Genomic DNA, 17,945 nt, shown 5'->3' on the forward strand with positions numbered 1-17,945 from the left:
CTTGCAAGGAACTTTATAAATGCAACCAATTGTGTTGTTGGGGGAGTTCTTGATTAACATTTGTTTAACAGGGCATGAGTTTTTAAATGCCACATTGACGTTCCAGGTTTTTAGTTGTAAAGGAATTTGAGAGAAATTTTTGTGAAATGGTAATACTAAGAGATTCTTATGGTCATGGGTGGGCTTGGGATCAGTTCTATAAAAAGATTTCTTAGTAATGTTCAGGCATTTGTCTATGAAAGATCTAGGGTATTTTAGGCTTGAGCCAATATTATAGATATATTTATATTCCTCATCAATGAATTCCTGGCTGCAAATTCTCAAAGCACGTAAAAACATTGTTGAAAATACTAACTATTTGACTCTATTATGGTGGGCAGAATAATAATGAATGTACAGTATGAACACACATTAATAGGTTTTCTATAAATACTGAACCTAAAGGTGTTACTTATTCTGTGTATCAGACAGTCTAGGAATGGGAATCTACAGTGAATTTGTTCGAGGGGGCTAAGTTATTAAGTTGTGGCAGGAAAGCTTTTAGGTCTTCATTACTTGGCCAGAGACATAATACTGTACATCATCTACATATTACCAGTAGATAGTTAACAATTTCTGGGGTTGGTGTAAAATTTCCACAAAAGGGTCAAAATCCGATCGGTTTATCCGCTCACTGGATCTCAGCCAATCAGAGACCTCAAAACAAACTCAAGTGTGACGTCGTAGGTTTATCCAATCACAGACGCCCGCACAAGGGCTTTCGTGCTGCCACGCTGTTTTATGTGTGTGGAAGCCACCAGCCACCAGTCTGGATTTTATTTGGGAAAAACTTCATATATTTAGAGCCCAAAATGTGAGTATGTCGTTGGATGTTTGTTATGAGACGGCGCCGTGTCTGTAGTGGTGTTAGGAGGTCAGGTTCCTGCTTAAACTCGAGTTTCCATCGATCCAAAGTCTTGCGCGCAATTCCATGATGGCGGATTGTTTTGTTTATAAAATGCTTCTATTACTCTCTCTTCCTTACTGTGGCTCCTCTGGATCATTCTTAAGGGAACTAACCCCGGGAATACACCAGGCGTGCATACAATACCTTGGATAGTGATGATGGTAGATGGTTATTGAGGTATGTTATACAGTGGGGAAATGTCTCATGATATACCTCTTGCCGTTACTACCTTTATTATGATGGCGAGTGACAAGTACTGAGGCACTGGGGGCCACTCACACCCTCCTACACTGACCCTCTGCCATCTTATAAATGAGAGGAACCATACCAACTTGTTTAGTAAAGAATAATTGACAAGTCTCCTTAAACTTGACCTTGGGCAGACACAACATAACGAGAAAATATAATACTGTATAAGGTTAGTATTAGGGCAACATTATCTACTAACCAACTGTAGTATAGTCTGCTATTAATTATATAAATTATGGCTTATTTCAGACTGTCTTGCCTAAGAGTTTGTCATTTCTTGGTGTCTTCATATTACTTGAACAAAGGCTTTCGATTTTTTTTGCGGTTAGGTAGCATTTTGTGGAGAAAATTTTTGTTTAGTTATTTTTAAACCACAATTGGTGGTTAGTCATTTAGTTAATTGAATAATATGCATAGGAAGTAAATTAACAGCTACTCGTACCGTAGATTAGGACTAGACCACTCTGCCGTTAAGCTGGTTCGTAGCCTTTCTAAACTTTGGGATGAATCGGTCGTTAATGATAATTTTTACTTTAATCTGTGGTTGTTGAAAATTTTGGTATATACACATTGAATGATTGTATGTAAAAGGAGTGTACATGGGCACAGCAGCTGTCCAGTCCAGTATAGGTAGGCTGCACTTTTTTATTTAGAAAACTGACTCCATAGAAAGATTTGGTAGAAAATACCATGCATGAACATTTGCTTGCAAACATTGACATACTGTAGTTTCACATTTTTCTCAGCCCATTGAATCATCTTAGTCGCTACAAGTTTCAACCAATCAGCAGTGATAGTGAGACTGTATTACAGTATTTATCTTTGTTAATATTTAGAAGTTGCCAACACCTACTTATAGATTGAGTCTTTTCTACGAAGAAAGAAAATACCTAAAATATAATTTATTCTATAACGTTTCCGTTGGAAATTTATATTTTTTTAGTATTTTAACCGATAAAATTACCCACAGTAATAGTTGTTCAAAGTGGGCAAGGCTTTGAAGTAGAGGGAAAATGTGGGGTAAAATACTAAAAAAGAACACCAGACTAACCTTTGAAAGCCTTACCTAACGTTTCCTAACTTGTAAAAATGTTAAGAATCACTTTTGAGTTTGTGGATCCTCCTCATCTGAGCACCGAAAACAACACCGTCACATACTAAACACTGAAAACATGAATAAGGTAAACTTAATAACATTTTATAGTTTTAGGATTTTTAAAGGTTGGGAAAAGTTGGTCAGGTTTTCAATTTTTTTTATTTTTTTTTGTATTTTGCCCCACATTTTTCCTCAACTTCAATGCCCTGACCACTTTAAACAAGTAATATTGTTGGTAACTATTGGTTAAGATACTCGAAAAATATAATTATCCAACGGAAATGCTATAGAATAAATTACTGTATATATAGTTGTTTTTTTCTCTCTCCCTATATGACTCAATAATGTACTTTATAAGTAGGTGTTTGCAACTTCTAAATATTTACCTTTATCTTTACCGACAAGTTTTTCTACAGTTGTCTCCAGTCTCCTATACGTTGATGTGTATGACAATTGTGAATACAGTATTTCTTTTGCATGTTGGTCTGGCGAGTTATTGCTAGGCATTAACATACCGAGGTATAAGCTAGGCATCGCATTCTGGACTATATCAGAAAAACTGGTTTTTAGAAAAAATGGCTTTCTTTTAAGAAATGATTAAATTACATGCAATAATTTGTGTTAAACAAGGGGAGACAGTAAATGAGAAGCAAGATTTTTAAGGTTAGGTTTTGTTAGGTTAGCTTATTGTTGGGTTAGGTTAGTTTTAATTTTTAAACATTTCGAATTGAGAAAGGTTAGGTTAGGTATAATTTTTTTTTGTATCATTTGCATAAAAATGGAGGTCATAAAGTTACATTCCAGGCATTATCATATATTTGCCCAAACTTACTCTACTGTATGAGGTTGGTGAGAATTTTCTAATGAGTTAAGTAGTTTGATGAAAATAAAAACTCACGAAAATGTTGCAGTTTACCGGTAGGTGAACTATGGATGGAAAAGCAATTTCTGCTCATAGCAGTCCTCTTGGATTTGACAAGTGATGGGAGAGATGCGCTTGTCCAGTGTTTGCATTCCGCATCAGTGAGTTTTGCTTCCCGATAGCTACCATTAACGTAGAATTTGTCTATTGTAAATCATGAAGGGATGTTAAAACCTAACTAACGTTAATGTTGATAATCGTAAGTCAGGGATACCTGAATTTGCAGAAACTTATATCACTACCAAACTGACAAAGGTACAGTACTCTGGATATTATATAATTTCCTTGGATAGATATTCCTGGCATTATCCATTTTACAGAAGCCTCTTTGAACTTTTTGGTTGACATGCCCTGTACTTTACTGAGTAACAGGAACCAACCTGACCTGCCTAACTTGGTGAACTCAGACTAACTTTAAGTTATACTGTACAGTGAACCCTCACTTTACGCGGTTAATTCAACCCACAGGGTACCGCGGAAAGTGAGAAACGCGTAAAGTGAACAACATAACATATGGGATTAATTGAATTAGAGACCGGGTCGACCCCCAAACTCCACTTTTTCAGACACAATACCTACGTTGTAGTAAAAATAACTTCTTAATTTTATGATGGTACTGTATGCACACACAATTAATAATTAAGAGAAATATCAATAATATTAGGTTTTTTAACACTTACATTAGTAGAAAAGATGGCTGGGCACACGGGGATGGGGGGTTGGTTCCGAGGCAGAGGGCAGATTATTGGCCCTCACCTGTATCACTTGTATCAATTGTATCACTATCCACCACAGAGGCTTGCAGGGCCTCTTTGTCAAACCCCTCAAAGTCCATATAAGTCCATATCCTCACTATAATTATCACTATCACTGACTTGGGCCGGCTGTGGTGGGTGGCGGGTGAAGAACTCGGTAATGTTTTGATGACTGGGCGACCTTGTGCGCACCCTGCTTGCGCCGCTTACACAACATGGCGGATGGCGGGAGGTTTGGATCCAAAAATGGCGCGGCTCGCCAGCTGCTCCGCGTAAAGGGGTACACGCACCGCGGAATGTGAGCATTCCGGTTTCGGCAGGGTACCGCGTAAACGTGGAAACGCGGAATGTGGGACCGCGTAAAGCGAGGGTTGACTGTATTGGGTTTTGTTGGTTCATGTCTGCCATCATAATCGGTTTTAGCAATATTATTTTCTTTAGTTAAAATTCCATCAAATTTTTCCAACAATGAACAACAACTTCTTGAGTGAAATTTGACAGCAGGGGCACTGTTAAAATCACATTTTTTGGGGTCGTAGACCATTCTTGGCTACTCTAATATGGGTAGTTAGAGATTAGTGATGGAACTGACAAAATTACTTAAGAGTTCACCTGGATAAGGCAAACATGCTGTTGCCACTGTGCCTTTCGTGAGTTAATTAAAACTATCACTGAACTGTGTCTGATTTGAGGATGAACAAACCACTGAATAAATAGAATTCAGAGATGATATTTATTGTTAGTTTGCTAAAGGCAGAGGGGATGGCCTGCCTGGTGTCGACTTGTGGTGTAATGGTCAGCATCCTCGCCTCGCAAGCGAGCGGACCCGAGTTAGATCCTCGGGCAGGGTGAAACTATGGGCAAGTTTCTTTATGCCATTTGCCTCTGTCTACCCAGCAGTAATTGGGAACCTGGATGTTAATCGATTTGCGGATCGTATTCCGGGGTAATGGTTAGCCAGTGTAGTTGGCGAATTGTCCGGTCTTCTTGGACTATTCCTTGACACTGGGTCATGCAGCTCGTTAACTTAGGGTGTGGTTGTTGTGTTGGTGACAGCTTCCACGCCTTAAACAAATTCACGCCAAGGTGGCCCTTGGGCTGGCCATCCTCGATTTCCAGGGGCTTCCATTATTTCCATTATTTGATTAAATTGAGTTTTTCTTTTCTTTTACTCAACCAACTCTGGATCCACTAACTACCAGTACAATATACAGGTACTGTACTGTTCGTTTTAGAAATTAATGTTCTTTAGACCAATTCCGGAAACTCTCTAGTTTAGTGTGGAGTACTGTACGTACTTTATTGTAGTGTTTTCTGTTTGTTGAAAACTGACAGATTTTATTTGTAATTTAACACAAAATTGTCCTCTCAGTGAAAGTTAAAGAGAGGAATGCCACTTTCTTCCTTAATTTATCATTTCACCACTTAACAGCTTACTTGCCATTTGGGCGGTTTGTCTTTACTATACAGTACTGTACAATGTACCGTACTTTGTTATAGATTTGATTGTCCATTGTTAGTACAGGAGGAAAGCTGCAATGTTTGGTAGTGTCACACTGGATAGCATTCTTGGTAAATGATTGTGGTAAAGATTCGTTTTTGGTTGAACAGCAAATAGAAATATGAAATCGCATGTTCGACCTAAATTGAATCACTACTGATTAGGTTACAGTACCTCTGTTGTTGATTTTATTAATTTTGATATGCTAATTAATGGTATTTTTTTTCTAATGCATCCAACATAAGGCTAGAAGGAGAACAAGGACAAATGGAGAATAAACTTTAGGAAGTACTGTAATGTGAAATTTGGCAAGGATATACTGTACTGTGCTGTACCGTTTTACCGGAAATTATCATGTACAATAAATAGATAAGAAATTACCATTGCAATAAATATATTTGCTAACTAGACATAATTCTGACAGCTCTGTCCTCTTGTTTGACCTTAATACGGTACAACCCATGTTGTACTGCTTCCCCATTATATTTATGTTTTTCAATTCTACTGTAATTTATGTATACAGTCTCTCCTCTACTTACGACGGGGTTCTCTCCCGACGACCAGGTTGTAAGTCGAAAAGGCGAAAATAATACATAGAAATTCTAAAATGGGTGTCTCTTTTCTTCTCAGCACCACGATAACTCTCACTTTCATGCTTGCCAGCCATTTTAAAGGGAATTACAAAGAAAAATTTTATCAGTACACAGCGCGATCACTAACGTCGGTACTAGAAAATACGTAATTTGAATTTTTTTCCCGACCACGGTGGTCATATTTCTAGGTTGTCGTAAGTCGAGTATGTCGTAAGTCAAGGAGTACCTGTATACAGTACTTATAAAAAAAAATAAAAAAAATAAATAAATATCGAAGTGATAACCGTGGTAACATTATGAGATGTTCTCATTACCACCATGCCATTGTACTATTCCAGATGTTACTAAATGTTACATAACATTTCCTTGAGATAAATGTATAGTATATATCAGGTGCCTACAGGAGAGCTCAGGTTCTCAACTGGCTCAGCCATGTTAATATTTTTATTATTATCCACTCTGTATCTGTGCTTTTCTGGTTATATAAACTGTTTCAATTCAATATTTGGCTACTCTTGCTAACCAAAAATCACCAAACTTTACATAAATTATCCAATAAAAAGCATTATGGTCATGCCAGGGTTACACAAACCATCTGAACCAAAATGAAACTAATCTACCACACTTAGACTCTTTTTTTTTATTTGGTTGTCTAGTTTGTATCTTACAATTAAAATTCTATAAAATATTTGTCACGGAAACAGTATTAACTTGGAGTTTGGTTGATGTTTGAGTAAAATAACAATATATTTTCTTTCTTGCATTATGCTGGATAAATTATAGGTGTGGTGTGTGGGTTTTGAGTTAATTAAATTAAAACTGGAATGTACAGGGGGGTCCCCGGGTTACGAACGGGTTCCGCTCCTGAGGACGTTCTTAAGTCGGAAATGTACACAAGTTGGAACACATGCTATGTGCATATCGTACATACAGAACAATGTCATCGCTTAAGTCCTTATATACATCTAATATCACTTAATTTAAGAGAAAAGAAGAAATAGACTGACAAAATACAGTACATTAAATGAAAGTAAAAAAAAATAAGTAACCAGGTAAATAAAATACTGCAAATTTAAAGTTTAACATCGTTCTTATCGGTGGGCGTTCGTTAGTCGGGGACCCCCTAACCAAGCAATATTAGATTTTTTGTAGAGGGTAACTTCTTTATTACTGTACTTCCAAAAAATTTGAGAAATGGTGATGAAGGTTTGCAAGTCTCATGTTTTTGTTTTTCATTACTGTACAGTAGTTCCTTTTATAAATAAATCTTAAACTGTTGATAAATGCTTCCCAGTGACTGACTGAAAGCTAAGTACTGCACCTGTACTGTATGTAATTTTTATATAAGAATATGGTACTTTTTTATTAGTACTAGTACTGTACTCTTAAGCTGTGATTCTAAAAAAAAGTGCAATTACTGTACATGGATGATTCTTTGACCTATATTTATTTATTAATTTGCATTTTGGATCTTTATTAGATACGTATAATCTGCCACTGGTTCATTTTGAAATGGCCTCTGCCCTGAGTGTGTCTCATGGATTGTACCTTACAGTGTTTAACAAATGTACAACTTGAATAAATTAGTCGATTTCATTTATCTGATCTGACGTAAGTACAGTATTGTACTCTACTGTTCCTAGTGCTTCAAATTATTAACTGTTTGGCTCAGTGTGACCATTAGATGTTCTGTGAATGTTTTCTAGCCAGGTTTCACAAGAGTTATCAAGTGAGTTTTATCCTCAGATGCCTCGTTCACGGCGTCATCGTTCAAGTACTGAACGCAGTCGCAGCCGCACCAGGGATCGGGATCGAGACAGAAGACGAAGGCGACTTGAGGACTCTCAGAGTTATTCTTCCAGGCACCGGAGTAGATCTTCACGTACTAGAGGGTGAGTGTTACTTTACTGATTTTTTAGATAATTTTACCTTGAAGTGCTCTCACTGTACACGACTTTGTACTGATGTACTGCATTAGTTTATGTTGATTTAATGCACTTGATGTTGACATGAAATATTTTACACTTCAGATGTCTTAATTCTTTTGCCGTGATGCATCTTTACAACCCCAAACTCAATAAGGGTCAAATTTGGGACCATATATTAAATGGTAAATTACCCCTATAAAATATTGTACATTTTTTGTCTCGATAATACTGTACTAAAAAGTTTCCACATGTGCTGTCGTGCTATACGTTGTTTTCCATTGACATGTTGCTTAATTAAGGAACATAACACAAGACTTTCTTGCACTAACATCGTTGTGTTGTTTCCGACTCGGCTGATTTAGTATGAATAGTGTCTGAACTTCAATTTTGGTCCCATTGTGGTGTATTGCACTGTGAGCTTCACATTTGGCATCGACTATATCTGTATATATATCCTTGCAATTCATTCAATAATGAGTGACATGTGAAGTGTGGGTGGTGAGTGGAAGAAAAGTGTATGAGTATTGCACTAGATATTAAGTTGGACATTATAAACAGTAGTAAACAAGATTAAATCATCCATTCCTCAAGTTAAGATAAACAGTTTTATAAGCTTAGGCTAAATCTTTTTAAAATGAGGTTTAACCAGTGACTGGTCATTAATGTTCAAGTACGTGATCACCGATGTTACTATCTCTTAGTCATTCACATACTGTACTAGAATGTTTTCCGAATATACTTTTCCAGCGCCTTTGAAATTGTTGGCTGGTGGTGTCTGGCATCATGTTTAAACGTTTTCAGCCATTCGGCCTTAAGCAAACCCCCCACCCTCCAGTCTCTCCTCACAGTCAAGGCCACGGAACTACGCAGTACAGTCTCGATAGCCATGGCACATGAACGTAACTGGTCACTCAATCAGGATGAGATATACTCTGAATTATTTGGTTGAGGTGAAGATGAGCTTGGTATTGACAGAGGCATGTATTGATAGTGATATTGAAGGTGATAATGATAGTGACCCGTACTATATGTTTGAACAAGAGGAAAGTGACGATGATTAGTGGCAAGTGGTGGAGAGAGGGTTGCTGCCCTCCCCATCTTCAGGAACATCCAGTATACTCCCTCCACTTCCACTCCCAGTCCCCCTACATGATTACATCTGCCCAAACTCCTTCCTCCTTCCTACACTAGCTCCCTTCCTCCATTCCACACTGTTCCCTCCCTCTCACACTGCTTCCTTCCTCCTGCACTGCTCCCTTCCTTTCACACTCCTCCCTCCCACATACCTTCCTCCCTCCCACACTGCTCCCTCCCTCACACACTGCTCCCTCCCTCACACACTGCTCCCTCCCTCCCACACTTCTTCCTCCATCCTACACTGTGTATTGCCATGGTAATCTAAGTACAATATAAGCGAATAATATTAGTAAATATGTAAGGAAAATAAACTGAGAGGGAGGTAAAATACCTCCCCCGAACTTGAGTGTGCAGCCTAACTGCTTGTAATAAAAAACATCCATGTGTTTATTTAATTATTTTTTTCATTTGCTATGCTGCTACATTTATATACAGTAAAAGTCCAAAAATCCGGATGCCAGAAATCCGGACCACCCGAGAATCTGGACTTTTTTAAAACTTTTTTTTTTTAATTTAGCGGGTTTTTGTGTGCATGTATGCATGCGTGAGCTGCACAGCAACAACAAGCGACCCCGCAGTCGTCACTTTGAAACGAGCAATCAAACTGTGACAACTTATGTAATTTTGAGTCCTACTCTTTCCATTTACAGAGTACAGTCGACCCTCGTTAATTCGGACTAATAGGGGGAAAAGGGTGTCCGTTTTAGCCGATTGTCCGAATTAACCGATTTAGGGGTTAATATTGCATTATACAGCTATGTGTATGTTTATTTGAGTGCCCTGTCATAGGAGTCCGTTTTCTCTAACTTCAGGACGCCTGAGTCGTCCGTTTACTCTTAATCGTAGAGTGCACCAAAGACTTCATTATTCCTTACAAATGATACTGAATTTGAAATTGCAACCCCAATTGCAACTGGGACAATCCCAGAACCAGAAATTCGATACGGACAGTTCAGATTTCGTCCGAATTATCCGAAATCCGGATTAAAGGGGTCCGAATTAACGAGGGTCGACTGTACTGTACTGTACAAGCCCATAATAATGGCTCCTAAAGTAGATAAACTTCGTTGTGTGAAAAGAAAGAAGAACTTGAAATAATTAAGAAACTAGAAAGTGGTGTGAGCAATACTGTTCTAATGGAAACATACGACATGGGAAAGTCTACAATTTATGATATAAAAAAGGCAAAGAATAAAATTCTAGAATTCACAGCTTTTCTTTAAAACTGCTCGTTTTGATAAATGAAGCATGCTATATTTGCTAATGAATAAACTATCAAAATGTACCTGTTCATCTCTTCTTTATTCCTTCTTAAATTTGAATTTTAAAAGTACTGCCTGAGAATCCGGAAAATCCAAAAATCCGGACTGACCCAATCTCCAAGCAGTCCGGATTTTTGGACTTCTACTGTATTTTTTTGTGTGTTTTACCATGTATGTACAGTATAATAATGTGAACTTTTACAGGTTAAAATTAGGTTCTTATTTTTTCACAAAAGTGTTTTTGTTTGTTTTATTACTTAATATCACGAATACTCTTTTTATTCAATAAGAAAACAGGTTAAATATCCAGTCCTTATTCCTTTGTTATTACATTATTTCTTATGGAAGAAATTGTCCTGCTTTGTGTCGCGTTGGTGATGTAAACGCACGGCTATGGTCGCTAACGCCCCGTATTTACACATACAGTTCAGTATTCCTATGGGGGACAATTACTCACTTAACATCGTTTCACTTAAGTCACACAACTTTGGTCCCTAACCCCCAACGTATTTTGGGGAGCTATTGTATTAATGCTGTATGCCTTAGAAACAATAATTGATGGTTGGAAAACAGTAAATATGAGAAAGATATGGTTAAAACATTTTTGGTTTCTTCATTTTATCTAATAAAAATTGGCCAAAGTTACATCGACTGTTATTAAAATTTCTTAAAAGCCATTATACTGTAGTAGCATCAGAAGCAATACCTTTTAATTTAAAAAAATAATTACTCATCATCCTCATCTCTGAGCTTGTTCATCTGGATCATACAGTAAGCCAAATTGGTATCAAGTTTCTCCGGTGTCCATGACTTTTTTGTGTCAGTCATGATGATGAATCACCTGAAATTGGTATACAGTACAGTACAGTAAAAGTCCAAAAATCCGGATGCCAGGAATCCGGACCACCCGAGAATCCGGACTTTTTGAAAACTCAAACTTTTTAAATTTAGCGGTCTTTTGTGGGTTACTTGAATGAATGGAATTGCTTTAAAAATTAATTTACATAATTCTAATAATATAAGTAATTGTAAATTACAGGTAGCTAATTTTGTTAGTTTGTAATTAGCTTGAACTGAAATGTAGAATTTGAGGCACTATAAATCTTTTGTGTGTATGTGTGCATGAGTGAATGCCACAGCTGCACAGCGACAACAAACGACCACACGATCGCCACTTTAAAACAAGCAATCAAACTGTGACAACGTATGTAATTTTGAGTCCTACTCTTTCCATGTACAGAGTACAGGCCCATAATAATGGCCCCTAAAGTAGATAAACTTTAATGTGTGAAGAGAAAGAAGAACACATTGAAATTGAGTGACAAACTTGAAATAATTAAGAAACTAGAACGTGGTGTGAGCAATGCTGTTCTAATGGAAATATATGACATTGGAAAGTCTACAATTTATGATATAAAAAAGGCAAAGAATAAAATTCTAGAATTCACAGCTTCTTCTGAGCCTTACATTAAAATTGCTGAAAGAAAAAGTTTACATTGGCCCAAATAAGAAAATCTTGATAAAGTGTTGCACGAATGGTTTTTGTTAAAACGATCAAAAGGTATGGCAATTTCTGGGCCGATGCTTATTGCCAAAGCAAAGTCTTTTAAGGAGCAAATGAACATCGAATCAGAGTGCGCATTTAGTGATGGATGGCTTAGGAATTTCAAGACTCGTCATGGTATTAGACAGTTTGTTTACATTTTTGTCTAGTGTTGACTTTGTTTCTTTAAAACTGCTCGTTTTGATAAATGAAGTATGCTTTATTTGCTAATGAATAAACTATCAAAATGTACCTGTTCATCTCATCTTTATTCCTCCTTAAATTTTAGTTTTAAAAGTACTGCCTGAGAATCCGGAAAATCCGAAAATCCGGACCTACCCAATCCCCAAGCAGTCCGGATTTTTGGACTTCTACTGTACTATAAAATCAGATTTAAAGGGATGAAGTTCAAGGTTCACTTACCGACCACAGTTGGTGGCATTACCAAAAGCAATCTTCATAGATATCACAGAAACAATGTACAGTAGTACTGTATATTGTGTTAAGATTTCATGCCTTTATTTATTCGTCGTAATATGCAATACGGTACTCTCTTTCACAGCATATGATGTCAATAAAACATCATTAACTTTCCTGAATAGTAAAGAAAACATATGAATCATGAATCACTAATGCATAGATGGGAGGTGGAGTCAGCAGTTGTTTTCACTCGCCACCACGAGATGGCAGCAATTAGTCTATTGCAAAAGCTATTCCAAAGTCAGAGGACTTAAAAACTATTTTTTGAATGTCAATAGGAAAATCTGGATTGCCATGATGACATATTTCAAATCAGAAGTTTCACGCTCCTACCTTTGAACTGTTCTCAGCTCAGTTCACTCTCTACTTCCCACAGATGTGGACAGAAAATGGCAGCAAATTTCAGTGACAGATTCCTTGAGTAGCTTACGTAGTCTTGTGATTTTGTTCAGTTTCCGTTCAAGGTATGTAAAACAGTTTGGCAATATTAGAGGTTGACAACGAGGCAAGGGTGAATTTTGATGTTTATGATGACATACCAGTTTTTAGGATTACAGGTTGTACCTCTCTATTCCGGCAACCTTGGGACCTGACTGGTGCCGGACCATGGAAATTCACCCTTTTCGTGGACAGATAGTGACTTGTGCATACACTTGGAAGCACTAGCACCTCTTTCACTGTTTCATGGTCTCTTTGAAGACATATTGAAGGGTTAAAAGTTGTACAGTAGGTTCTCAAATTTCGCGAGTTTTTAATTCAACATTTTTTATTTGGGCAAAAATATAAAAACTACACAATTTTAAATTTCGACGGCGGAAACTTGAATTTCGACGGGTTTGAGCGGCCCCCCAACATTGAGACGTGCACAATTGTGTAAACAGCGTCATTTTTCTATGTACAAAAGATTCATTATTGTTTATTACTGAATGTCTTTTTGATTGAATTAATGTTTGTGTGTGCAAAATGAACAATACAATTCATTAATAATACGTAGAATATTAAAACACACGAGGAGACGAGACAGCATTGTTTTCGTTGTTTACAAAACCAGTGACTGACTGGTTCTACATATAAAACTGAAGAAAATAAGACCCTGGTTGTAGCTGTAGTAAAATTAATGTAAAAAATTAATATGGTTGTTTTAAGTAATGTTATTTAATGTTAATAAATGGAACAATAAAAGTAGCTAACCATTAGTGGTAAAGAAAAAAGTGAGACTGCGCGTATGCAAGTGCGCACGTGTGAAAACATATCGTCATTACTCTACATAAGAATATGAAAGCAACACTAATTTACTGTTCATATATATTTTAATTAATGTTTCTGAATTTTTTTTATTGAATTAATGTTTGTGTGCAAAATGAACAATACAATTCATTAATAATACATGGAATATTAAAACACACGAGGAGACGAGACGGCATTGTTTTTCTTTAATTTTTACAAAATCAGTGACTGATTGGTTCTACATATAAAACTGAAGAAAATAAGACCCTGGTAGTAGCTGTAGTAAAATTAATATGGTTGTTTTAAGTAATGTTATTTAATGTTAATAAATGGAACAATAAAAGTAGCTAACCATTAATGGTAAAGAAAAAAGTGAGATCGCGTATGTAAGTGTGCACATGTGAAAACATATTGTCATTACTCTACATAAAAATATGAAAGCAACACTTATTTACTGTTCATATATATATTTTAATTAATGCTTCTGAATTTAAAACAAAAATTCTACCCACCAGTGGTGGTAAAGTTGAAAACATAAGGACAGCCAATGTTGTTGTGTGTTTTTACTCGGATGACGAAGTTGCCAAGTCATCAGGTTCAACTCTAGCTGAAGCTGTAGAACACAAGAACTTTTCTGTGTTGTTTTTAGTTTTTATTTAACTTTATCTGTGTTATTTTCGTTGGTTTATTAGGGTAAATAAGGCTAAATTTAGCCAAACATCGAAAGTACCAGACTCAAATTAATTTTCTCCCTGGGCAAACTAAAATCGTTCCTGACCACGGGAGTTTCCGGACCACAGAATGCCGGACTAGAGAGGTACAACCTGTACTTTATCAAAGACATTCAGCTGTTAAAAATTGAGCTATCAAGGTCCTGGTATAATTTAGAACCACCTAAGTCTGTGAGGCAGTCATCTTGTCAATGGTGTTTATAAAAAATGAGTACTGTAACTGTATATCAAACCAGAACTTAGAAAATTGTATGCTACTGTATGTTGCATAATCTCATATACCCCCAGGTATAGAAAATTAATCAAAAGATGACCTACACATGTCAGATATGAAAAATGACACAATTGTAGCATATGACAGAGTTTTAACTTAAAAAATTGTATATTATGTTGCTTAACCACATAATTATACCCACAGATAAAGAAACTTAAATGATGATATGAACATGATAGATTTATAACCTGTTTCTGCCAGTGTTTACTTTTACACTTTTCAGTTATATACAGTAATACATTTCCCTTACTTATTTTAACAGTTAAATGCGTATGAAAATATGACCGTATTTATTCTAAAAATCCTCATATATGAGTATACAGTACAGTATTTGTAATGACTTGGGGTCACATTGGATAAGCGACAGTTGTACAATAGAAGGGGTCTCTGTGTAAAATGTTTGGGAACCTGTCCTAACTGCTAGCAGTGAAGCAGTGTATGCTCACATATTAATCGGTTAAGTAGAAAAATATTTAGCAAGGTTTTTTAATGTATTGATGATTGTTTCTCATACAAACAGTCCCAAATCCTTTAATATCCAGTTCCCATGTCAGGTTCACACACACACACACACACACACACACACACACACACACACACACTCGCTCACTCACACTGACTGAATGAATGAAAAGAACCTTATATGATTACTGGAATTAAATAAAAATGGACAGAGAAAAATTTGCCTAACTATTAAAGGATGCCTAGCTCAGTACAGTGGTCCCTCGATTAACGAACACAATTGGTTCCACAGAGTCGTTTGTTAACTGAATCTATAATTTCAATGGGATATTGGGTAATTGGTTCCAACTCACAGAAAAAGTACATACAAAGTACTGTATACTAGTAATAGAATTAACAAAACATTAAATATAAACTAAATACAGTATACTGTATTGCACAGTATACTGTATAATTATAAATAAAAAACAATAGAATACTATATTTGAACTTACTTTGATGTGTGTATGCCGTATTCCCGGCAGCTTTGTTTACATATCAAACAGCTGATTGTAGAGGCAGTCGATAAAATGACATGTCATGTTCTTTACAGAGTGCATTGGTTCTAATGCCTTCTTCATGTTTCATAATAATTTCTGCACTGTACAGTGATCCCTCGGTTAACGAGATTTCGGTTAACGATTTACCTTCCATAAGATTCTTAACTTCGGTTAACGAGCAATCCCTCGATTAACGAGTTTTTTACGAGCCGACTTCAACATGTTTTCGCTTGCATTTGGCGGTCCACCAGCTGTAGTATTAGTCCGCCAATACAGTAATCGGTTTTAGGGCTTAAATTTTTTACAGTAATTTTTTTTTATAATACATATCACCATTTAGTTATTTATATGAAAATGTAATTTTATTATATTTTTATTATATTTTGGTCGGAAGTACGAATGAAATAAGGATGTAAACTGAATTGGGTCCTAAATTATCTCGGGTTTCAAATACGAAATGTTGTTGATCGAACCGTTGTTATCCGAGGCTTCCCTGTACTCTCATATATATATATATATATATATATATATATATATATATATATATATATATATATATATAATATCTGTAGGTGCGCGTGATCTAGGGATCTAGGTATATGCTGATAACCACAAGGAAAGAAAAACACGAAGTTCCCAAGCAATGGACTTGTTACGCGGAAAACGTAGTTTTATAATGAAGAGGAGAACCAGGTTAAACACAAACATCTTTGTCATGGGTTGCGTTAGGCTTACCCACGCAACCAACTCCAAAGTTTGTTTTACCAGAGATAAGACGCCCGGCGAGGCATAACTGGGACATGTATTTTTCAATTAGTGTATGTTAGCCAGCCTTTAGGGGGGTGGGCAGTGAAACAGTGTTGTACTGTTCATCGCTTCACACCCAAAAACCTCATTTTGAGTAGTATCCCCTGAGCCATGGGTTAGTTAAGACGTCGTCTCCATCCTCTCCCTCCTGAAAGGGGGCGGGACACCACACCACACAGAGTCCTCCACCGCCACTCCGTCCTGTGAACCGTCGTCGACACGAGACTAAGCGTGTTAACCTAGGTTGTTATCCCCGTGGAAATATCACGTGTGGATGCCTGGTTGCGACAAGAGCAATCCAGGCTGGCCTATCAAACCTACAGTAAATGGTTAATTATTTCACGCTTACAGAGTTCTCCTGCACGACACCCGTCTACCGTGACCGTGATCGACACGAGACTAAGTGTGTTAACCTAGGTTTGTTATCCCCGTGGAAATATCACGTGTGGAAGCCTGGTTGCGACAAAAGCAATCCAGGCTGGTCTATTGCACCTAATGGTTAATTCAAGTCACGCTTACCAGTTCTACTTGCCGCGACAACCGTCCAGTGACTGTCAGTGACGCGAGACTATGTGTGGTAACCCAAGAGTACCTTTTTGTTGTTATGGCCGTGGGAAGAAGTTCTTGTGATGAAGCCTGGTTGCAACAAAAGCAATCCAGGCTGGCAGTAAATGTATCACTTGAAGAATTAAAGCTCTATTAAGTCATACCACAGTAGAGTAATCACATGTGTCCCCAAGTTGGAAATTCCCTGTTTTAGAAGATTAATTTTATTACAGCGTGAACGTGAGTAAATCATATATCCATGCAAATTGTAAATCATTGTATGGAAGCTTGACAAATAAATGTAAGTGCAATTATCTGCCCGTATCTGTGATCCTATCTTATTATTACTAAAGGTAATGACTGATTGGTTATGACATAGTATAACCAATAACTTAGATGGATGTTGAAAATTAAATGAATTCATTAATTCATCATTTATCAAGTATAAATCATGGAATGTCGAGTGGTGGAGTGAACTTCTACGTAGATACGCCATAATCTCCTGTAAGTAACCAGTGTGAAGGTATCGAATTCTACGGTAAGAAATAAGAAATACGACATAATATTATCTTTATATAATATAATCCACTCCTACTCCTACTACCACGGATTCATACCAAAACCATGACAATCTTGAAGTAGGACTTCTTTTAATTGCTTACGTTTCGGAAATAATCCTTTTCCATCATCAGAGCCCAAAAAATATTTGAAAAAGTTTAAAAATACAGGTGATATACAATAGAAACAAAATATTATGCTTAAATTTACCTTCGATAAACTTCAAAAATTTAAAAAAGAGCAATCCACTTCAAAACCGACAAAAATGACGAGAGACCTACATACAAAGCTAAAATCAGGAAATAAAAAGTATGAAATAAAATGAACAGGGGGGTATTACCTTAATTCAGACGAGCCTTAATTCACATATAGGCTCGTGGACCTCTTAT

The 17,945-nt window shown here is 36.7% G+C and overlaps 1 long non-coding RNA gene across 1 annotated transcript; it reads left to right on the forward strand.

The window, feature by feature from the left end:
* Positions 1 to 482: 482 nt before the first annotated feature.
* On the forward strand, positions 483 to 16,846 carry LOC121857767. Its single transcript, XR_006087265.1, has 3 exons — positions 483 to 853; positions 7,809 to 7,954; positions 16,804 to 16,846. It is a non-coding gene; the product is annotated as an uncharacterized LOC121857767 (long non-coding RNA).
* The last annotated feature ends 1,099 nt before the right edge of the window (positions 16,847 to 17,945 follow it).

Source organism: Homarus americanus, unplaced genomic scaffold (assembly GCF_018991925.1).
Source record: "Homarus americanus isolate GMGI-L3 unplaced genomic scaffold, GMGI_Hamer_2.0 scaffold16712, whole genome shotgun sequence".
Taxonomy (NCBI): Eukaryota; Metazoa; Arthropoda; class Malacostraca; order Decapoda; family Nephropidae; genus Homarus; species Homarus americanus.